At 38.7% G+C, this 25,614-nt stretch overlaps 1 protein-coding gene across 10 annotated transcripts in view; it reads left to right on the top strand.

Annotated features, from left to right (window-relative positions):
- The window catches only part of LOC122815864 (F-actin-monooxygenase MICAL2-like), a gene marked incomplete at its 3' end in the record, with an annotated part of 2,588,394 nt that overhangs the window by 476,140 nt on the left and 2,086,640 nt on the right, over positions 1 to 25,614 (top strand).

Here is a 25,614-nt window from a genome sequence, read left to right as displayed (position 1 = left end):
GAACTTTAATTCGTTGAGTCTGTGCTCATATCCCTTCTCCGTCAACATGTGCACCATTCTAGTCTTTCTTGTCTGGAATCTCTCAATAAGTTTATACTCTTCCCCTTTTTTACCTCCAGATATTCATGTGGTATATTTAAGCTGTGATCTGAGCAGACCTGGATATAGTAGAAGCATTATCCCTTTGCTTCTGGAGTCTCTCTTCCTGAGGATGTACCCAAGCTTTCTTTTGACTGCTGCCACTGCACTCTCACTCTATTCTGGTGGTCCAGCCTTGCATGATTAGTACTCTCAGATCCTTTTCCTGGTCTCTTGCTATTATTTTCCTTCAGCTGCTGTCAAAGGAAAAAACTTCAAAGACCAATACACGTAAGGTTCAGTTAAGGCACTTTAATTTACTTGCAGTAAGGAGACAAAAACATGCAAATACAAGGATTTGTCTAACTACTAACAGGAAGTATGTTCATTCTTATAATGTTTTACAAGACATGGCCTTCTAAGCTGACATAATCAAACACAACTTTAAGCATTGTACTACAGCAGGTGTTACTTCAGATTTTCTGCTGACATGACTAGATTTGTGAGAAACTTTTAGAAAAACAACCTGGCCTTGATGACCAGTACTTTGCTTACAAGCCTGTATTGTACAGTGTTACATTTCAAGGTACTCTTCTAATACAGATACAAGCAAATGCTGATTGCAGTTCATATTTTTAAGCAAGATTTTGTCCTAATTATCTGTTACTTCTACAACTGTGTATGTTCTCATAGCACAGCAGAACTTCTTGTCTGAGTTTCATATAAGCAGTATTGTTCTATTCATTATTTTCCTAATGCAAGCAGAAATCATCTGCTTCTCAGTAAATTTCCAAGGCACAAGCAAGATTTAGCTGACAATACAAGGTCAGAAAGCAACTGCAGTTTGTACAGATTTATGCAGTATGAAATAGAATAAATGTGTTAACTCTTTTAGGCTCTGAATGCACTAAGCATATTACTAATACACACATTAATACATATTTTTCTAACATTTCCCCCTATTAATACTTTTATTCTACTTTCAAAATAAGCATAAACAGTGTGTTTTCTTCTCCTAACCTCTTCCACTCAGGATTTGCAGTTAAGAGAATCATTCAGTTTAAACTTATGAAAGCATTTTCAGTCTTTTAACAGTTCTTCAAACTCAGTACTTTGATATAAGGTTTCAGAAACTGACATGTCTATAAAGTCTTTGATCCGTCTTTTCATGCAGGGGATACCACAACAAACACATACTCCCAGTAGGAGCATACCTACACAAATGGCAATCAGCATACCTACACAAATGGCAGTCAGGATGTTCATTAGGATGGTACCCCACCCCCCAAACCATTTCTGGAAAAAGTCCATCAGTGGATTTGGGCCTGGTTTGGTCATGGCCAACACTTGCTCAATAACCTCAAGATGATTGTCTATCTCGTGTTTATGGTCAGGAATATACAAACAGCATTCTTCTTGGATTAAAGCACATGTACCACCTCTCGCCGCTAGGGTGAAGTCGAGAGCCATACAGTTTTGGAGCACTACAGTTCTCAAAGCATTCAGTTCATCAGTCACCAATTCGAGAGGAGAAAAAGTTGCGTTGCTCATTACTTCGAGAAGTTTTGACAGTTTTCTCAGCTCCCAGATAGATTTCACTGCTCCATATGCTGGTAATATACCTGCCCACGATATAACGCTATCACTCAAGTCCATATGTGTCAGCCCTTTGCCTAGGGAATGATGGTCTTTCCAACGTGCATCGATTCATCCCACAGGATTCTCAGGTTTCTTGACAACCTCTCGGACATTTCGAATTTTTCCTCGAGGCAAAACTGGAGTGTGTCGTATGGCTGGAACCAGGTAACCCAAAAAAACAACTGCCGGACCAATTCTCAGGTAACCATTTGTATGCCTTTCTGCCACACAAAATAACAGTCCTCTACTTTAGTAGTAACCCTGCTATGAATATACACTCGCCCTGCATGAAACATTTTTCTATCAATTATAGACAGCTGTTTATAAAGAACAGAATTATGTTTTACTTCATCAAGTGTTTTATGCATCAATCCAAGAAATTAATCATAGTTTGTATTACAATAAAGATCTACTTTGTTTCCTTTAGTATAACATCTATAAGGAACAGTCACATTGCAATTGCTCCAACCCACCTGAACAGTATCATTTTTATAAAAACACACAGTTCCCTTTTGTGGAACAGACAAGTGCAATGCTATTTTATCTTGCGCTGTAATGGTTGAGGTATCATAAATCAAGTTTTCCCAGGTCTCATTGACCACTAGGGGGGACCGTAGTCATTAATAACCCCCAGTATGCTGTCGGCAAAGCTGTGCAAATCGAGCAATTCGAAACATTGAAAGTCTTAGCATACACATATTTAATTGCCTGGTAAGTGTTAAAGTTTGGATGCCAGTCTATGAGTAACGCTTCACGTTTATTCAGTTCAGTCTGTGTGGCTGGGAAAAGGAAAGGCCACAGCAAAAAGATTATCATCACTAGTACAGTTAACAGGATGATTATGCAATACTTCTGAGGAAAGGGTTGTTCTGCATTCCTGTTTCTTCTGGACTATATCATTTTTACTCTTGACATGTAACAAGATTTTTGTCCAGTTCAAAGTTTTTAACTAATTTACAGTGTGTCAAGTGGATCCAAGAGGCACGTTCCGCTATCTTGACTGCAGTGGGTGTTGACAAAAGTACTTGATATGGGCCTTCCCACTTCGGAGACGTCCAATTCTTTTTCTTAACCACCTTTACCCAGATCCAAGTTCCGGGGGACACTGCCACTTCTGACGGTCCAGTTCATTCTTTATCTGAAACAGAATTTAACTGCAACAAATGTTTAGAATTTAATAACTTACGCATATACTCTGCTAATGTACCATCAGCTTCCAGGTCTCCAGGCATGAGAGATTTCCACTGAAGTATATGATAAGCCCTTCTAAAGAGCTTTTCGAAAGGAGTCAATCCATTTGCATTCTGAACAGTTCTCATGCTCAGCAGTGCCAGGGGCAGACAGTACACCCAGTTTCTCTGCGTTTCTGATATTAACTTCCTTAACTTACTTTTTAAAATCCCATTATGCCTCTCTACTAGCTCTGAGATTGTAGGTGATATGCACAATGTTTTTTTAAAGAAATACCGAAAAATCTACTTAGCTGTTGTATGGCTGGTTTACGAAGTGTGTGCCATTGTCACTGTAGATCCTTTCCGGAATGCCGAATCTAGGGATGATTTCTTTGACAAGGACTTTGGCCACCATTGTAGCATCTGCATTTTTAGTCAGAAAGGCTTCCACCCATCTGGAAAACATATCTACAATGACAAGACAATACCTCTTATTTTCACATTTATTCAGCTCTATGAAATCCATACAGATAGTATGAAACGGATACGGTGGTATAGGAAAACTTCCTTGCTTGGGCTTTAACGCCCCGTGTGCATGATGTTTATTACAAACGTGGCATACCGCGCAGAATTTTTTAGAGTAATTTGGGAAGCCATATGTCATGAACACTCAGTTCACCAGCTGTACCATCCCCCCTGTTGAGACATGGCTCTGCCCATGGCTCAACAAAGCTGCATATCTAGACAAATTAGATGGCAATATCGGTTTCCTTTCTTTAGAGATGTACAGCCCCTTTTCAAGAATTGCTCCTCGTTTTACCCATCTTTGTTTTTCAACTTTCGTAGTAAGTGTCTGCATTGTTTTTAACATTTCTAAGTCTAAAATCTCAGAGGGTTGCAATTCCTCATTCAAAAGAAATGCTTCTGAAACTGCATGCTTTACAGCTGTATCAGCTCTCGCATTACCTTTTGAAATCCTATCCTGTTGCTTGGTATGAGCTACACATTTACAAATAGCTACTTTCTGAGGTAACTGAATAGATTCTAAAAGATCTAAAATAAACTGTGCATGATAAATAAGTTTGCCAGTAGATGTTATCATTCCTTGATTTTTCCACTGTTGCACAAAAACATGTACAGTAGAAAAAGCATACTGGCTGTCAGTAAAAATGTTTACACATTTACCCTTTGCTAAGGTACATGCCTGTGTCAAGGCAATCAATTCTGCTGCCTGTGCAGATAAACTGTGCGGTAAAGATTTCGCTTCTATAATGTCTGTGTCAGAAACTACTGCATATCCCACTAGGTTCTGTCCTGCAGGACCCCTTTTGCATGAGCCATCCACGTAATATGTCACCTTGGCATCATCCAAGGGAACATCCGTAAGACCTTTACTAGGTAGTGTCTTTTGCTCATTCACCTGCAGGCAGCTGTGTGGTGTGCCATCTGTAGGGGTTGGGAGCAAGGTAGAAGGGTTCAAAGTCGTACATCATTCAGTTGTCATATGAGGTTGGCTCAACAATATAGTCATACAGGAAAGATGCCTAGCAGGGGAAAGATATGCTACCTTTTCTTGCAGTAAAATAATTGTGACTGCATGAGGCACTCTCAATGTGAGAGGATGGGACAACACTACTGAGGCCGAAGCCTGTACTGCCATTGCAGCTGCAACTACTGCTTGTACACAGTGAGGTAAAGACCGTGCCACTGGGTTCAGTTGTGATGAATAGTAAGCAATAGGGCGTTTCTTGTCCCCATGCTGCTGTGTTAACACTGATGTCATATAACCTTGCTTACAATCTACAGTTTAGAAAAAACGTTTATGATAGTTTGGTAATCCCAAAACTAATGAGGATGCTATTAACTGTTTCAGTTTGCAGAAAGCAGATTCTGCTTTTGGTGTCCATTGTAACAAATCCTGTGCTGCCATAGGCTTTTTATAAATCAGGTTAGTCAGCAGTGCAGATTCCAAGACATAGTTTGGAATCCAACTCTGACAAAAATTAGTCGTACCCAGGAAGGACATCATTTCCTTCTTGGTAGTGGGTTTTGGTGCTTGCAAAATCACTATTTTTCTGTCCTCATCCAATGCCCTACCCTCCTTGGATATTACATATCCTAGGTATTTAACTTGTTTTTTCCAAAGCTGCAGTTTATTTTTGTTTACTTTATGTCCTTCAGTGGCTAAAAAGTGTAATTGAGCTATGGTATCTTCTTTGCAATCTTGCTGAGTGGGGGCCGCCAGCAGGATATCATCAACATAAAGCAAAATCTGACTACCTCTTGGTGGGGTAAATCCCGCCAAGTTGCTTGCCATTTCTTGTGAGAATATTGTTGGACTTTCACAATACCCCTGTGGTAGTCACTTATATGTATACCTTTTCCCCTGAAATGTAAATGCAAACCAATACTGGCTGTCGGGGTGTATCGGTATTGAAAGCATCGCATTGCTAATATCTACCACAGAAAAATATTTCTGCTGAGTTTTTAAATCATTCAACAGGGTGTGTGGGTCTGGCACCGTAGGTGCCCTTGGTATTACTGCATCATTTACAGCTTGTAAATCTTGGACCATATGCCACTCCCGATTCACTTTCTTAACAGGAAATAAGGGTGTGTTACATGGTGAATCAGGAGATTCCACCAGCACCCCTTCTTTAAGTAAAGCTGCTGTAATAGGTTTGATTCCTACCACTGCATCTTTTCTTAAGGGATACTGTCTCTTTTGTGGTCTAAATGCTGACTTTGGCATAATAGTAACTGGTCCCGCTGTATGAATAAGTCCTACATCTGATTTTCATGTTGACCAGAGAGTTTCTGGTATATTCTGTAAGGCATTCTCTTCCTCCTTCAATAGGAGTGCTAATCAGCTGTCCTTGCTAGACTGCAGGTGTACAACTGGGCGGGTCTGAGTTATCCAATTCAACTTCTGCATTTGTATTCCCTGTTATGATAGTTCTAACTCTGTCTGTTTCTCCCATCTCGTGACTTTTTCTCCCAAGTCTACCCATTTCATATTTTTGTCCTTAGTTAAGCTAACATGTGATAATCAATTAGATTTATAAAGTGCAAAGAACTCCTGGGGCAATGAACAGCTGACTACACTGTTCCCTTCTGCGTCCCAGTACAGATTACGCAATATCAATCTGTTTGCATGGTTTCTAAACAATTCTTGCTCATATTCCTTATCAGGTCCTGGTGTGTTACAATAATACAGAGTACAGTGCAACAAATGTTGTCTATCAATGTCAAGGGAGGAGAACTTGCTGATGGCTACATTCATCATCTCTTCGGTCACTGCCCCTGGACCAGTCGTAACCAAGTCCTGGCTGTACCAATAAAACATTCCACCCTCCAATTGCACTGCAAAGGTGTCAATTTGTCGCTGTGCTTCCATACCCTGCATAGTCGGAACTACTGCTATACCAAATAGCTGCATAAGGTCTCTGCCCAAGAGGTTTACTGGGCATTTTGCAGAAACAACAATTTTGCTTTTCTGCGTTAAACCTGAAACAGGATCAGTTATCACAATATTATGGGAGAGGGGCTCCCGATACAGCTGTCCATTAGCTGCTTTCACTAATATGTAATCAGGTGACTCTGAGTTCTCTGGCAGCTTGGAGGAATGTATCAGGGTCAGTGAGGCCCCTGAGTCACACAAAAATGTGACTTCCCTCCCTTCTACCAGGACTGTGACTTCTGGTTTTGTGTCTGCTAAATAGAGCTCTAACCTCAATAAAGCCAAATCCAATATTTCATTTTCTTCACTATCCGTAACTTCCTGCATTTCCTCTATTTCTTCTTTCACATTCTCATTTGTCCCTTCTCTGCTATCCCCTTCTAGTGATTCCTGACTATCATATAGTCAGTCCTCACCCTCCTTATCTTCCGTGCTTGCCTTCTTATTTTTTTGCAATCCCTTGCCAAGTGTCCCTTTTTACCGCATTTAAAGCACTCACCCCTTTTCTTTCGCCCTTCAAAGTCCTCTGATCGTTGATCAGATTGTTTGTTTCCCTGGGTGTTTCTCTTGCCCTTTTTCCCGGACTGTACTACATAAACTTCTGCTCCATCTTCTACAGAAAATACTTGGGCTTTCTTTTTCTTTTTGCTATTAAAATGCCTTTTGGCATGCCTAGCATATTCAAGCAATGACTGTAATCTGCTTGTACAATGATCTACCATGTGTTTTGTAATAAAACTGCTTATAGGTGCAATACTGCCTTTCAAAAATGCATTTTTTAACTGCTGCTCATATGGGGAATCATGTCTGGTCTTCAGGAACCTGCATTCCACAGTGGTTATTAAAACATTCTAACAGTCTGGCATAATATCTGTCAACAGTCTCACCTTCTTGTTGGATGCATTGATTAATGCAAGTCCAGTCTGCCCTAGGTTTCCATTTCTCAGAGATTCAGTCTGTAAGACCTTTCACTCCGTTGTCTAACTCTGTGCTGCTATGTGGGAGGGGCCTAAATGCAGCGTCACGGGGATTCCAGTCGCCACTAATCATGTGCCAATCTGGTCCCACAATTTGTCTGACTACTTTTTCTACCTCTTCTCCGTTTAAATTATAACTTAGCCTCATTCCTTGCAAATCTTCTAAGAACTTTCTAAAATTAACTTTTGGATGGGGAATTCCCTCAGTGGCTTTCTGGATGTCCTCCGGAGTCCAGAGTCTATACACTAGAATAGTTGGGTCCTGTCCTTCTTGCCCTGCCTGAGGATTAGGCACTTCTATAAGTAGGCATATTTCTTCCTCACTCATAGATTGTGAATTTCTACCCATTTGATATAACTCAATGTCCCCTTTTGAGTTTCCAGCCCGTGTTCGAGACCTGGTCTTGACGGGATCTCTAACAAATGGTTTCGCTTTTGTAGCATCTCTGCTTACAGTGACAGTAGGATATCGCAGGTGTGGACTAACTTGTTCACTTGCCTCATATTCCGGTAAGGGAGGTGGAGGGGCTGATGCTATTACTAAGTTATTATCCTCTTTATCTAAAAACATTGCTTTTGAATTATTATTCTTTTGTTCCCTTCGGTTTACTTCCTCAATCCACCTGTGTGCCTGAGGAATTCCTAATTGACGTTGCTTTTTTACCCAACCTTTAGAATCGGTTTTAAGCTGTTTGACAAGTTTGACAAGCGAGGATTTTTCTAGTTTACCATCAAATTCATATTTATTAACCCATTTTGAGTAATATTTAATATTATCAGCACTCTGTGACTGCATGTATTTTGCGTCTTCGGTTAACGACGGAATTTGGGACCTTTTTGTACAATTATTACCCATTTTGTTCTACCCTTTTAATCGTGACGTAACACCTTATTTTTACGTGATACCACAGATGTTTTTATAGTCTCTTCAGAATGACTGTTTACCTGCTCTGTTTCCCTGATCTATGACAAGTCAGTAATCTTTCTGTCCCTGACTTATAAACAAAGTCTCTAACAGAACAAATACAAATCTAGTCCCTGATCTAAAACAGAAAAAGAAGGTAGATTCACCTTACCTGAGCCTTCGTGATTGATCACCTGGTTCGAGTAAACCCGTCCTTCAGTCACAGATCAGAAAGTGGCTGGCCTCTTTTGTACGACAATTCAGTCGGAGGACTTTTCAAATAAGAAGAACTGATGTGGTTTCTTCCCTGTACGGTTTCAAGCCACCTGGCCTGTCTGATCCCAGGCGAAGTGAACTTTTCCAGTCCAAAGGACCAATCTGTCAAAGGAAAAAACTTCAAAGACCAATACAAGTAAGGTTCAGTTAAGGCACTTTAATTTACTTGCAGCAAGGAGACAAAAACATGCAAATACAAGGATTTGTCTAACTACTAACAGGAAGTATGTTCATTCTTATACTGTTTTACAAGACATGGCCTTCTAAGCTGACGTAATCAAACACAACTTTAAGCATTGTACTACAGCAGGTGTTACTTCAGATTTTCTGCTGACATGACTAGATTTGTGAGAAACTTTTAGAAAAACAACCTGGCCTTGGTGACCAGTACTTCGCTTACAAGCCTCTATTGTACAGTGTTACATTTCAAGGTACTCTTCTAATACAGATTCAAGCAAATGCTGATTGCAGTTCATATTTTCAAGCAGGTTTTTGTCCTAATTATATGTTACTTCTACAGCTGTGTATGTTCTCATAGCACAGCGGAACTTCTTGTCTGAGTTTCATATAAGCAGTATTGTTCTATTCATTATTTTCCTAACGCAAGCAGAAATCATCTGCTTCTCAGTAAATTCCCAAGGCACAAGCAAGATTTAGCTGACAATACAAGGTCAGAAAGCAACAGCAGTTTGTACAGATTTATGCAGTATGAAATAGAATAAATGTGTTAACTCTTTTAGGCTCTGAATGCACTAAGCATATTACTAATACACACATTAATACATATTTTTCTAACAGCTGCCTAGATGATCCTTCACACAAGGGTTATTGTAACCTATGTGCAGTACTTTGCATTTGTTTGTTGTGAGCCTCACATCCTACCTTTCTGCTCACTAGGTCAGCTTTTCTAAATATTTCATTTGATTCTTCCCTCCTTCCTCCACTGCTGCTTCTGACTTTGAATTTCTTCATGTATGTCTGAAACAAGGCAATTGAAGAATACAGGTCCCATATTCTTGGTCCTAGTCTTCAACACCTCTAATCTTCTAAATAGCCTTCTCCAGTCCAGGAATAAGAGGGTGGAAGTTGAAGGCTGAAGGATGATATGTTGTGTAGTAAAATTAGGAAAATGTTTTTTCACAGGGACAATTGTTGATGTATGGAATTTGCATTGGAGGAAGTTTTGGAATAATAAATAGTAGTGAACTTTAAGCGTGCATGGGATAAACAAAAGCAACTGTAGCAAGAAATAAGATACTGATTACAAAGATTTGCTATTATCCATCTTGTGGCTAAATTACCATACTAGGTAGGCAAGGATGTCCTTATTTGCAGAAAACTGTATGTTTCTGTGTATGGAAACACCAACTCACGGTGTGTTTGCCATGTAAAACTATGGACAAAATGAACCTCAGTCAGCCTCATGTCCTTATTGCAATGCAGAATAGGAGAACAAAAAGATTTCTATTGCAATTCCTAATGAGAGTTGAGAGCTTTGAATTTTCACTCTTCTTGGCTGAGACTGGAAGCATACTTCTGAGGTTAGAGTGGCAGATTGATGCAAGGATGTCTCTCTGTTTTAAGTCTCCATGCACTCAGGGGAAAAAAGTGCCTGGCATGCTAAAAAATGTATGTTTCTCTTGTGGTATGTATATGCATACATATACATACATATGTGCATATATATATATATATATATATATATATATATATATGTGTGTGTGTGTGTGTGTGTGTATAGATTTACTGAATTTAAACTTCAACAGATCAACACTAATAATTCTGACCACAAAATATCAGGAAAAAAAAACATCAATGCCATAAGATACATGCTCTGAGGTACAACTTCCAGCCATGCAAATGAAATCTACTGTTTTTGTAGAGGTACATGCCTCAGTGTTCCCCCGCATTTGAAAGTCTTTGCCTCCACACTCCCTTTTAGTTATATACACTGTCTTTGAGATTGCAGAGTCTGCAGGGAAGGGGCCTATTCCCCAATCCCAGTGATTGTCAATCTCGCACACCTGTCGACTGTCTGTTTTATCGATCAAAGTGTGTTCCCAAAACAAATGTCAACATCTAGGGAGTTCTACTTATTAACGGCACTCCCATCTCTCTCTCTCTGTGTATATATATATATATATATATATATATATATATATATATACACACATATATATGTGTGTGTGTGTGTGTGTGTGTGTGTCTGTCTGTGTATGAGCATGTGTGTTTGCTGTAATCGAACATAAAGCAGCATTTATAAAGTCATAGCTGTTTTTAGTGGTGTGTGGGGGATAGTGTTGTTTTGGAAATTCCAAAGTGTTTGGAGAAGTGTCTTTTAGAGAGAGAGAAAAAAAATATCTAGTTATCTCTGGGCCAGGGAGTATCAGTATGCCTATGAACTTAGTTTTAGGTGTATTTTTCTGCTGGATTATACAGAAGAAAATATCGGAGGCAAATTTCCAGAAGAGTAAATTAAGGGAGCTTGCTTTTGGTTACTAAGTTGTTCTTTTTCTTTCGGCTTTTCCCGGTTAGGGGTCAGCACAGAGGAACTCCGGTCCACTAATGATTGGCAGTAGATTTTTGTGGTGCTGAGGTGCCAGCTCGATGCCCAACCTTCAACGAAGGCACGCCCATTCACGCATGTCTTTCGAATGCCACTTGACCGCGGGGAGGACATGCAGACTCCACACAGAAGGCGCTCCTTTGGCCTTTCCTCGAATACTTACCCCTTGATAAGGCAGTCAAAAAATTCAACTCTGCATTTCTAAACACTTTCAATAGATCAGCTCCTGTGGGCTAAAAAAGACAGTACACAGTATACAGTCTAGGATACAGGAGAAAAACAGAGGGAAGTATTATACCGCAAAGACTGTTGGAAGTATAAAGCTTAATTTATTCCTTGTTGTTTAACTTATCACCTTCTTTGAAATTAAAAGGATTATACATTCAGTCACACAGTTATATTTCATCTCATTACTTTATTAACTTAAATGCTTAAATATATAGCCTCAAAAATTTTTTCTACATAATTTTCATTAAATTGTGTAAGAATGCAAGTGAAGAGTTTCATACCGAGTTCCCACACAAATTTATACAAATGCATGTAAGTTCATAAGTTCATCATCAAGTTATTATTTTTTTGTCATTTACAGTTCCTGTTTCTGCAAAGAATATGGGATTAATGATCCTAGCATTATTTTTTTATCTGTTAAATTGCTGCTGTACTGTCACTATGCTACGTTGGAATAGTTTTTTTTTTTTTAGATTTTTATATTTGTCTCTTACTGTGCTGTTGTTTTATGTTTATTTACTAGTATATATAGTGGAGCTTTTCTCCTCGGGCCTCTGCTGAAAATGGACATATATCCAGCCAGACTAGCCCGGTCAACAAATGTAAAATAAAAATAAAATAAATAAAATCATCAACATTAATTAGAGACTGGGCGACCTGTAGATCTGCACCCTGATTGGAGAGTAAACATTCTCCAGCAGGCTGTTAATCTACAGATAATGCCTGCTGAAAAACGATTCTGCTGCTTCTTGGCATTTTATTAAACTGCTGTGGAGCTCAGACTGAAAGTAATGTAACAGTTGCCAATATTTTATACTTGCTAAGCAGTGCTTTTGCTGTTTAGCGGTTGTAAAATTAAAAAAAAAAATCAGAAAAAAAAGTGTGTGTGTGTGTGTGTGTGTGAGTGTATGTGTGCATGAGAGTGAAAGTGAGATTGGTCAAGCTATTATTTTACACTCGCTAAACAGCTCTTTTGCTGTTTAGTGGGTGTAAAATATAAATGAAACAGAAAAAAGTGTGTGTGTGTGTGTGTGTGTGTGTGTGTATGTGTGTCTGTTTCTAACTGCTTATATGCCTGCATGAAAGTGGAATTATGTGTGTATGTGTGTGTGTGTGTGTGTGTGTGTGTGTGTGTGTGTGTGTGTGTGTGTGTGTGTGTGTGTGTGTGTGTGCGTGCGTGCGTGTGTGTGTTTGAAGAGTGAAAGCAATCAACACTGGCTGCAGCAGCAGTTAAGAGGTGTGTGTACCTCTTAACTCAAGATATCTGGATAAAGCTTAAAATAAAGGGGGAATAAAGGCTCAAAATAGGAATGCATTTTAAATATTGCTATTATAAATTCACAAAATTCCTTGAATAATAGGATTTGTGTTAGCATGCATTTTCTAAAGTGCAAGGTTGTGTGTTCACTAGAGAAAGAGACAGAGTGTGGATTCAGTTGACCACTGGCAGCAGCAGTATATAGGTTTACATACCTTTGACCTCTTAACTCAAAGAATCTAAGTAAAGCCTAAAATAATGGGGAGCAAAGGCTCAAAAGTAGGATCCAATTTTAAATATTGCTTTTATAAAATTATAAAGTTGTTTAAATAACAGAATTTTTCTTAACATGAATTTTCTGAAGAAAATAAAAGGCTGAAACTCAAATGAATGTCATTATTTAATGACTTTACTCCCCAATGACGGGCAACAAACCACATATTTTAGGAGTAAGGGACAAAAAAAAATAAAGTAAATATCTGGATATTTTTTAAAAATGTTATATTTTGGATGTAAAATGCTCTCTCCAACACCATTTACATATTCTACAGCAAGTCTGAAACATTAGGTGGAGGATATACATTACATCAAAAATAATATAATCATAAAAAAAAAATAAGTAAAACACAGCAATTTTACAGACAGCCCATTCTCTAACAGCAATAATGCCCTCCGGATGTATGTTACTGTGTAAATAGCACCCATCCAGGGGTGTAGAGGCCCGGCCCTCCACCTGTGGTGTCAGGCCTCATAACACCCCTGGGCGGGTGTTATTTACACTGTAACACACACCATGTTGGGCATTATTGCTTGCATATCAAATAATGCCAGTTTTATTGGCATCAAAGGCTGAAGCTCTGACTGTGATCCAAGCAACCTAAGTTTGATTAGTGCCTCTGATGCCTGTTAGAGCTGGTAGTGGACAGGAAAGGAATGAAGACACAGTGGCTGCTCATCTCTCCTCACAGGGAAGGTTGAGTACACAGATGCCTGGGTACACTTTGACTGTGTACTGAGGTCATGTGACCATGCAGTTTGTAAGGATGCAGGATGCCGGTTGTATCACAAGTGGAATTGTAGGCATTACTCCACAAACACATTGTTTGATTCCCTCAGACTCCTACAGGTATACATGGGACTGGTAGGGTATATACCAAATATCCAGTCCCCTTCCATTCAGATAATACTTTCTGCTCCCAGTCTACATGGTCGTTGTTCTAGGGAACAAATGGACTCACTATGCAGGATAAGGAGGAACAAGGTTAATGGTCAAGCAGAGGGGTACAGTTAAAAAAGTACTAAATAACTTAACAGAAATGATATTGTATTATTTTTGTTTTTAAGTCAAATATTGCCAAGACATATCCAAATTCAGGCCCTAGTGGAAATGGTATGAAATTTCAAAATTAACTGGGCTTCTGACTCATTTCACATCCAGTCCCTAACTTTGTCATGTCTCATGAGTAAATGCAGCATGGCTAACACTAAGATTTTAAACTCATCAAGTCTACCCATGACATTGCATTGCATGAGATACATTTGGACTAGACAGGAATTTAAAACTTGTGCAGTTCAACATTCCCTCATTTGTATCTATGTGTACTTAATGGGACCTTAACTGAAAGTAATTCACCTATATTCAACATTTTTTGTATATGAAACAGGGTTTGCCAGGCAACAGTTATTTCACTCTACCATCAACTAGCAAAATTCATCAATGTTTTGTAAATGTGTATTGTGTGAAAAAGTATTATATTAAGTTATACAAAATATCTTATGAGGTCTTTTATTCTTAGTGTAATATTTATAATCAATTTTACCTTATAACTACCAATCACATAATGACTGTTACCTATGAAACTTCCTTCTTAGCTTGATTCAAAACTGAAAGGGAATAACCTTGCTATAATCATTTTCTTCTGAAATTTCCTGTACAAATACTTAAAATATCCTTCTCATTTGATCAACTGCATTTTAATCTTATGAACACATTATTTGGTAATGAATTAATTAAAGTGGGGATGAGGACATAACATATGTAGCAGTGTGCTAGCCGATATTCTCATCCTAAATAATTTGACCTAATATTTTCCTTTAATTTATTAAAAAAACCTGAGCACTGAATACACAATAAATCCAAAAAAAAACCCAGAATCCAGCAGTCAGTTCCAATACAAGGGCTCCAAAATTCCATGTTTATATTAAAAACTGTTGTAAAACTTGCCAAAAAACAAACTGTTCAACATAACACTGAACGGTTGAGGACTTCCGTCTTAATGAATTGACATCATCAGAACCGTTAGTCAAAGTCATGCAGACCTATAAATAACATTTTTCACTCACACAGCTTTTAAAAACAACCAATGGTAGCTGTTGTATACAAAAAAGACCCACCTACCAATACTCCTTCATTAATTGTAAAAAAAAAAAGAACTAAAACTGAAAAAAACTTTACCCATCATCAGGGAATTGAACCCTGGTCTCCTACATGGCAAGCAGGAATAATTATCTATGCACTACCTTAGAAACACACTCAAACTCTAAGAATGGTGTGGATGATTCCAAGATGGTGTATGGTCTGTAGACACATGAGCTGTGCTGCTCCTGACATTACAATCTCTGTTTGATCTTTTGCCAACTCATCATGCAAGGAAAATTATCTAAAATAGTAATGATCGAGAAAAGAAAGTAAGAGAAACACTTTATCTTCACTATTTCCTGGAAAAACGCAAAACTATACTTACTGAAACACAGGAGCCTGAGCCACGTGGTGTTTGCACTTCTATGATACTGAGGCCTAATAAGAAAACAGCAGAACAGAAGAAACTTAAAATCTTGATAAACCTAAGCAAGTTTAAACAACTGAAATGTCAAATCAAATGGGTCCAATGGAAAATCAAACTTCCAAAACCAAACTGTCACTAATAGCATCGCCAGAAAAGGATAATTCCTCTAAAAGACAGAAAGCTAACAAGCTGCAACAGGGCACCTTAAAGATTGCCCTTAGGCTGAAGCAGGACCAAGCTTTCGCTATTGATGACCTCAAAATAGCACTGCAACCTTTGCAATCTGAAATTCAAGGCTTCTTACAAAATTTTGCGTCTTTTGGTAGCAATTTAGACCAAACAAATAATGTTATGGCTGGAGCAGAATGAAGCTAAAACTATGGATACTGAAAAGAAAATTGAAGAATTAAAACAAAATCTACAATCAAATATTACTATCATCAAGGAAGTACAGCAAAAGATACTGGCTCTTAAAGCAAGAATCCGCAGGAATATTATTATAACATGAGGAATTCCTGAGACTTTTGAAAGCTCACAAATCCCCACAATTTTCAAAGATATCTTCAACTCATTACTTGGCAATAAAGAGCAGCTAAAAGAATTAACTATAGAAAAAGCTCAAAAATCACTTAGAAGAGCTCAAACAGCAGAATTTCCAAGGCAAATTTACATAAGACTCTTAAATGCAGCACATGTTCAAATCATCCTTACGGCCTTCAAGTCCAAAAGGAACATTACCTACAGGGGCCACAAAATTATTATTTTACAAGATCTCACTTTAGCAATTAAACATCAACAGCAAAACCTTTCAAAATATTGTGCTTACCTTGTTGAAAATAAAATCTGATTCCAAATGAAATATCCGGCTATCTTAATCTTTCACCATAATGGACCCAAGTTTCATACTGAGACCCCTAAACAGGCAAAATCCACATTCCTGCTTATTTACAAGTTCAATCCTGTGAAATAATGCTTATATTTAAAATTGTTAGTGTGAAGGAGCGTAAACAGGGCTAAATTAGCACAAAATCTCTATTATTTAAACTTATTTTCATCGATCTTTAAAAGGTCAAAAATGGCTGTAAATGCCTGCCGTTGCAACATTTTAATGCCCTGGAGGTTCTTACACTTCAGACGCGACAAATAAACTCAATCTCTTTTCCCTTCCTGCTTTCTCACTCATCTGTGTGCCTGTCAGCGAAGGATGAAGCATCTGGTACAAATTTTTACACCCGACTACATAAAAACACATCAGCCTGCTGTCAAGTATTATTGTCTAGCAAAAGCACTGAAGTTAACTTCAATGAAATCCAGCAGTTTACGCCTACCATCCACCTTTAGGTAGTCTGTTTTTTAAATTCAGAACTGCAGTGAAACGTCCCTTTCTTCCTGGAGGATCCTAGATCAGTAGTGTAGAGACAGTTATGTTAAAGAGTGTGTATTCATTTGTGCTCTACTTAGTTGTTCAGTCATCAGTATGTGTTCAGTGCATGGCTCTCAGTTTGCCCTTAAAGCTTAAAATGGGCAGTTACTATAAAAGTAATGAATGGATGCAGTCAAGGCTTGATATTTTCTTTTTATTTTTCAATCAATAATTAATTTATTGCTTTATTCATTGCAACAGTGTTATCTCACGAAATCTGTTAACCTATTTTTGCAGTCATTTTCATATACATAAAACAACTAAAATACTTTCTGCTGAAGAAGTGTACTTTCCGTTTGAGTATGTAGTCATTAGTTTGTATGTCTGCTGCTTGATGGTGTCACTCTTCTGCAGTAATTTCAGATCTTTGATTTTTTGCGTTACAAATTAGCCAAATGCCATTAGTTAATGTAGAATTCAGTAAAACATCCATTTCTCTTTTATTTCTTTAAAAGCTGTAGTGTGTTTAGTCGTAACTGTACAATTGTTACAGATTTCAGTGTTTGTGTAGGCCCAGTGAAACAACCCTTAATTATTGCTGTTACCTGAATAATCATGCACTGCCAAAGCTTTCCTTACTAATACAAACACTTTGCTGTAATTTTATTCCTCATTGTTGAAAGGACAATCATTAGCAGACCGGAGTTCCGCTGTGGCGACCCCTAACCGGGAAAAGCCGAAAGAAACAACAACATTGTTGAAAGGATCACCCAAGGTCATTGTGGTTCACTGAATGATTATTTTGTCTATTTATGTAGAGCATAAAAATACCAGGAAGTTTTAAAAGCAGCATCATACACTGAGCTCCCATTACAGACAATATCCAAAGATGATAAATGAGTTTTATTTTTAAATAAGAGCATTTGGTTTGCCTCAACATATATGCAAACTAAAGGGTTGTCTTTATCTTGTCTTCACTGACTAGTGATAACGACTAATAAGTCTTTTATTTACATCCTGTATATTGGCACTTAAAGAACTATCATTGCTGCATATGTCCTCTGTAAATGCTTAAAATACCACCTGATGTAGACAGCTAAGGAATACCTCCCTTTTGTAGCTTTGAGATGGATACGTAAACAGATTAAGAGTTCTGGTCTGTTCTTTAAACAGAAAACCTTAAACTGGTTAACCGATTAACTCTAAACCTAAAAGACAGCCATTTCACTTTTAAACAGTTATAAACTGCTTGAATTAAGCTCCATGTAAGCTCTTTTTGGTCTTAGTAAGGACTACAAGGTATGAGGCTCATTTAACGTTTTGTGGAAAAGCTGTGCTTTGCTTTGTTAACATTGAGGTTTCCTGGATTGGAACACAGTGTTTTGCAGTCTCAGTTTCAATGCTTTGTGTAATCTCGCCGTGAACAGTTCTGACTCTTATGGTACAGGCTGAGTGGTTGTTTTTGGTGATGATTCCCCATTTGTTATAATCTCCCTTGTATGGGGAGAGATAGAAATATACTGTTTATGTATTTCCCTTTTCTCTTTCAGAACTAAAGGAAAACAATCCCTTTGTAGTCCTGTACAAGCCTGTATTATCTTTGTGTAAAACAATGAAAAGATTGCTGAGGTCCAACTGGTGTCTTTGTAAATTAACTTGGTAAACAAAGCCTGTTAATTGCCTTAGAACAAGTAGCTATAACAGGAGCATGTTTCATATTATTTAATATAATAAAAAACTGTTAAATCCTAAACTTTTTCCTCCTGTGCCTGGTGATACAGATTCTGCTTCCTAACTATTGCTTTCAGACATTGGATGACTTCTATATAGCACTTTCGTTGTCTGATCTAATACTTATGGTGTTTCTTTTTACTAATTGTTAAAGTCACTTAAGGCTACTCTAACTGTAGCATCATGCATAGTGGGTCAGAGGCTAACTTGTTATTACACATTATATTTCAGTTGTGGTTTATTTTAAACAAATTTTATCAGTACTTGTAGGAAGTGTTTTAAATAAGCTATTTGATGCTGACATGTTGGTAAAGGATTAGTTATTAACCTTTCGTTTTCTTTATATTGATATTATGGAGTGGATAAGCCCATGTGTAAAAGATGATGACTGTCAACACTTGGAACAAGCAGTGTTTTGTTTTTTATATCCCTCTGCTATACTGTATTACCTACTGAATGATAAACTTACATTACGCACAAATTGCATTTAAGTTTTACATAATAACACAGTACCTACTTTTACATAGAGATACAAATTTAATATCAAATTCAATATCAAGAATTTACTGCATATGTTTCTCATTACCACTATAGATGCATTTACAAACATCACCAGCAAATGTGGTAGATGTAAACAATGCCAATTCATTGAAACTGATAATAGTGATTCGATTTTTCAGGCAAACAGAAAGGAAGGTAAAAGTGGTAGATTCAACTGTTTATCAGAGAGAGTAGGGTATTTTGCATGCTGTGTCCAGTGCTCCATGTTTTACATAGGCAAAATGGACAATGCTTTGAATAAAAGACTCTACCAACATGTATACAGTGTTCGACATGCTGATAGTAAGAGTGCTCTTGCCAAACATTCTGGGACGTGTGTTGATTTTACTGGTTTTGCCATTTCAGTTATCGAGCAGGTGGATGATTCAGCCTATGTGGGCAATTGGCATAACAAACTGCTGAACAGGGAGCTGCATTGGCAGTTCAAGTTGGGTGCTACACATCCACCAGGCCTGAATGAAAATGTTTCATTACATAGTGAACTTAAGAAACGAGCAAGCAAGTTGTAAATCTGTTACTTGATATTCTTATATAGTTTATCATTTCACATTCTTAGAGTTTGAGTTTGTTTCAGAGGTAGTACAATGGTGATTATTCCTGCTTGTTATGTAGGAGACCAGGGTTCAATTCCCTGATGATGGGTACATTTTTTTTCAGTTTTAGCTCTTTTTTTTTTTTTTTAACAATTATGAAAGAGTATTGGTAGGTGGGTCTTTTTTGCATACAACAGCTACCACTGGTTGTTTTTAAAAGTTTTGTGAGTGAAAAATGTTATTTATAGGTCTGCATGACTTTGACTAACAGTTCTGGTGATGTCAATTCATTAAGACGAAAGCGCTCAACTGTTCAGTGTTATGATTAATAGTTTCTTTGTGTTTTGGCAAGTTTTACAACAGTTTTCAAAATAAATGTGGAGTTTTGGAGCCCTTGTGTTGGAACTGACTGCTAGATTCTGATTTTCCTTTAATTTCTTCTAAAGTTATATTTAAAAAAAATGTCACTGTTGAACCAGGTTCATATGTCAACTTAATCCCCAACCCTTTTGATTTAGTTGATGAGCAAAATTGTTTGCCCCAACCTTATTCCCCTTACATAGAAAAACTAAGTCATGTATGTGTCTAACATTCATAAGCACTTGCTTTTCCATATGTCCTTGTCAATATGTAAAAATATATCTTTTTAATGCTAGCTGTGAATATTGTCTTGTAAGCAGTAACATTTCACATTGGGCCAGTGGTGTTCCCACCCCACAGTACACATTTGCTGCAATGTTGTACACTCAAAATTATGCAGTGCTCCCTATCATACCTCTTAACCTCTTAGAGCAAGAAATCTGGATAAAGCCATCAATAATGGAGGGTACAAAAGCCCAAAATAGGGGTACTTTTTAAATATTACTCTTGTAAACTTAGAAAAGTGATAGAACACCAGTTTTTTTATTGGCATGAATTTTCTGAAGAGTATAAAGTTTGAAACTCAAATGTCTGCCATTATTTTCTGATTTCAACCCTCAATGATCTGCCAAGGATTTGCTAGGAAACCACAATTTTATAAGAAACAGACCCAAAATATGAGGTAAAAATCTAGACATTCTGAGAAATTCTGTACATTTGAGAGGTATGCCCCATCTTGTTTCATGACATGTACCAGCTTCCGCACTCATTGTACTGCTGATATGGCCAATGTGTGTGTCCAGCAGCATAGGCACTGATGGCCACATGATTCTGACTGTGCATTGTTTAGATTTCAGAACTGCGGCTGAGGCAACCATCATCCTGTATAGTATGCAGTGTAACGGCTGCATGTGAATCATCCTGGCTATTTTATACATTTACTCATTAATATAAATTGCACAATAATTCAGCAACTGCCATCTACAGAAATTAAGTACTGGGCTAAAATGTGAATCGTGAGCTTTTCCTTAATTGAGATTTGAACTAATTACACCAGGACTGATTTTAAAGACATTTTTGTTTGGAAACCTTATTTCTTATTAGATATTTAAAGATAGTTATTTTGCTTCATGTGAAGAATTAACATTTGAGGGGGAAATTAGCCCACTTAACCCTGCCCCATAGTCTAGAATTTAGAAATGGAATATCTGCTGGTGAGATATGTTGTTTATACTGAAAGCAAAGGCAAAAGTTCAGCTACACTACAGGTACACATTCAGAAGTCTTGGTAACTTGCATCACTTTAGTCCCAGGGAAACTTAGACTCGAATGGAAAGAAATGTGTTGAAAAGCCTACGATGTCATCACCGTTTGAAAACAGCTTTAAAGTAAAGATCCAGTGGCTTAACAGGTGCAAGAGAGCAGCTGCTGCTGTCTGTATGATGCTACTATATGGCACCATTAATGACTTTCATGACCAATCTCAAGCTGTGAAAACAAGTTTCTGTAACCTCCCTTGAGGATTTTGAAATGGAATGCATTTTAGAGCTGGCACTCAAGGAACTTCTTATGCATATGTCTTGTTGCTTACTACAAGGTTACTGATAAGTAGAATGCAGCAAGTTTAAATATGGTTCAAGCTACAAAGCTACCTTTACATTAAAATTTTAGTTTTCAAAAAAAAAAAATCCATTCAAATTTCAGAGAGATTCTGCAGAATATTGATCTCCTGGTTTGATTGATTGATAATGCATAGCCAACACACTTTTGCTTTACTTTGCATGTGCTGAGAGTAATAATAAATGGGAAATGTAAGAAACCTTTTTTAAAATGCTCATGTTTAAGGAAGTTATTGTCATATGTCCTGCTTAGTGACCTTTTCTCAGAAATGAAACAAAATGCTGGCTAATGTCACATTATCAGTGTTAAGTTTTGTTAGAATTTGTATTACATGTTGCATGGGAAAATGCAGCTGCTTTCTTTTTATACAGTGTAGGCAAGCATTTTACATAGGTATTGTGTATCACATTTGTGATGTTTGGTCACCATATCATTTATTTTCCAGTTCAGCTGTGAATCGTGACTGATTGATTTATGGAACTGTACAGTGTTGTCCTTAAGGCCTTTGAAGAGCTGGCATAAATTACTGAGTGACTATCGCTATTTAGTAACTTTTCTTAATAATCAAACAATAGTGGCAACACATTTTAGTAAATTAATTCATTTAATTTGTTAACTGGATAAACAAACTTTGCATAACTACATCAGCCATGATCTGGGCCACAAGGATAAAGGTAAATGCAGTTTGTGTTTATACAGTTTAGATTAGTTATTTCAAGTAGCACATTACTGGGAAGAAACTAATGTAAATATGGGGAGAACATTCATATCCCATGCAGAGTCAGTGAGTGACGGTCCTCAGAACAATGAGAGAAGAAAAAAGTGCTGAACTTCTAGGACTCAGTTAATGTGTGTGTATTTTATAGAGGATGAAGTGTGAGAAGTAAATTAAGTGAGACATAAATTAATGAAATAATTAATTTATTCATTCAGTCATTCATTTATGCAGCCATGTTTCATAAATGGGTTGGCGGACTGATCCATAATGAATCCTTTCTAACCATCAGGCAGGCATATATAGAATACAAAATTGGCAGCCACACTGTGCATTCATAATACAGAAAACATTTAATTGATACAAAAATGCAGTGTGTTGTTACTTATTCAGAGCAACCTTAACAATGTAGGGTTCTTCAGTAGACTGTCTGGGCACAGTGACTTCACTACTCTCAATCTCTTGTTTACCCTGTCTAAATCTGCTTGACATTTTACTCTTATCTAACCTCATGTCTAGATGCTGTGAACCTCCAGGTATAGAATCCTTTCCAGGTGCAGACTCTGCAAGGAACTAGGAGACCACAACGGCATCTGCCCTATGTTGGGAGGCATTGCAAAGGGTTGACAGTCCAAGGAATCTGAGCACCTCAAGCATTTCTGTTGTATATCAGTTCTGTGGATGAGGGAAGTGCTTGTGTCCCTGCTAGTCTCTCAGGACTCATTCCTCAAAAGGAGCTCTTTCCATCCAATCAGACTATGCGGCAATAGTTTGCTATATAAACAATGAAAAACTATTTCTTATCCTGTATATCATGATGCCATGTATATGTGACAGGGAGATTGAATCATACAGACATTTAGTAGCAGCATACATTTCCAGGGTTTAGTTCTCTAGCAGACAGGATAAACCACTGCATCCTTAGTCCTTTCAAGGGGAAATTCAGTCCTATTGTGGTAAGGAGAAACTTTTAATGTTGGGGCTTCTTGTCACTTCTACAAAGTACCTTACCTTGTTTTCCATCTACCATCAGAAACTTTAATAATTACTCTGAATTCAGATTAGGTCTTAAACAGCATCTTATTAAAACTCCAAGCTACAAGTGTGCCTTTAAGAGCCACCCAACTTAAACTCTGCTCTTTGGACACCTAAACATCGCTAGCTAATAAATAATGTGATAGTGTTCAATCTCGCCATTTGTTCTTACACATGGGTTCAGAGCCGATCCTCGGCTCCGTGGCGGCCTCTTGCAAGCTCTGCATCGAGAAGAAGCTCGAGACAATCTAATACCCACAATCCCCCTCTGCCTTTACCTCAGATCTAGTTTGCCGCTGCTGCATTCGCATCGCTGGGAGCTAGCTCGAGCATCTAAAGTTAAGATATAACTTTATTTGTTATATTTTATTGGATTTTTTTGTTCTATTAGATATATCTTGATATAGTGACTGATTGTGTGTTGAGTGGCTTAAATTCTCGGTACCGTTAATTTTATTAATCGGTTAGAGTTTTTTTCGGGGCCTACAACCCTTCTTAAATTTAAAAAGGATTTGACATTTAAACCGGATTTGACACTTTTTTCTCGGATTTGACTATATTACTGGACTTGTCTTTCTCTTCTAAAATGTCTGATAAGGTAAAATCAGGATTTAAGCGTTGTCAGTGTGGCCAGAAAATGTCAGTGACTGACAACCATAGTTCCTGCGTCTACTGCCTTGGCCCTCTCCACTTGCAAGAGGACTGTTCTATCTGTCACTCTTTTAGTGGGAGGGTCATGACAGATAGGCGCAGGAAACTCATGGACAGAGGTTTATTAAAACCTTCTTTTCAGGAGGCTCTGGATGCTTCTGACCAGGCATCGAAATCCTCTAAGGAATCGAAGACGTCGGAGCCCAAGTCATCGGCTCCGAGCTCTTCAGCAAAAGCTAGATCACCGGTTCCACAGACTTCGGGGCCGAGTGTTCAACTGGCATCGGTTCCTGAGCCTCGAGTCTTGGAACCAGTGATGGAGCTCCCTCCTTCGACCTTATTGAGGTCGGCTCCGTCTTCGGTTCCTTCGACCCGTTCTTCTTCAAAACTCTCTGATATCGATGTGGATCGTGTGGTGCAGAAGTTATTGGAGCATTCGGCCCTGTCCAAACTTATTTCGGTTTCCACCCAGTTGGTGTCGAAACTTGAAGGCCTCCCAGTGTCTCCATCCATTCCTCCTCCGAGACCTGTTCAGTCTTTGGAGCCGGAAGAGGCTGATCTTCTGATTGTGGAGCCCTCGGGTCCAGAACCGTCTTTTTCTTGGTCTGTTCCTCTCACCTCGGCTCCGTCGGACCCGATACCGGAGTCTCGGAGCCGACGATCTGTCCTTGGTTCCGGGGCCGAGAGTCGAACCGACGTTTCGGTTCCGACTCTTCCTCGGGCCTCGGCGGATCGATTCGGCTCCGTCCTCGGGGTCGATGCCTTCGGTGCCTGTGTCGGGGATTCTTCCCATTTCTTCGGAACCGGGAGATTCTTCGATGCGGGACCCGGGGCGTTCGACCTAATGAGGAAGGTGTTGTCTACCCAGACAACCACATCAGTGGAAGCAACCTCTCCTCCCCATAAAGGGCCGTTATCCTCCTCTGCACCCACGGCCACATCCAAGCGTCGGGCACCAGTGTCTCAGCCACCCCTGGAGGGTGCCCCCTCTTCCTCGGAGGCTTCTTCGGATGCTCCCCACGAAGAAGTCCCTAGGAAAAGATTGTGTAAGAGGAGAAACTTGGATTCTCCACAAGAATCCTTGACATCTGATACTGACTTAGATGAGTCAGAAGGGTCCCTAAGTCACCTTCAGAAGATGTCTCTTTTGACATATTGGAGATCCTGAAACAGAGAGGTGACTGGCAGTCCCTTCCCCCTTCTGAGGATGAGTCAGTTTTGCTGAAGGCATTTGGTGCTCGCCCTTCTTCCTCCTGGGTCACTCCTCCCTTCGACGAATTAATGGAACTAATTGCTCGAAGGGCGTGGGAGGCTCCTGACACAGTGGAACCAGTCCCAAGGAAACCCAATAAATACATCACGGCACCTCAGGACAAGACTTACTTAACAAAAGGAGTTCCAGTGGATGCTATGGTGGTGGCAGCGGCCACGAAAAAGGAGATGTCAGAGTCTTCCTCATCTGTCCATCCCCCTAATAAAGATTCTAGGATGATGGATAGGTACGGGAAGCGCATTTTTAGTTCAGCGGCTTTTTCCATGCGATCCCTGAACTATTTGACCCATTTTACACGTCTACAGAGGGATCTAGTCAAAGAGTTGGGAGATACCCTCCAGGGTACTACAGATGCGGCTGTCTCAGAGAAAGTGACAGCGCAACTTAATACCCTTACATCCATTGTGAACTCGTCCATGAGGCTGATTT

The sequence above is a fragment of the Protopterus annectens genome, chromosome 11.part0, assembly GCF_019279795.1.
Source record: "Protopterus annectens isolate FY-2018-M chromosome 11.part0, PAN1.0, whole genome shotgun sequence".
NCBI lineage: Eukaryota > Metazoa > Chordata > Ceratodontiformes > Protopteridae > Protopterus > Protopterus annectens.
This window is presented reverse-complemented; position numbering and strand designations above follow the sequence as displayed.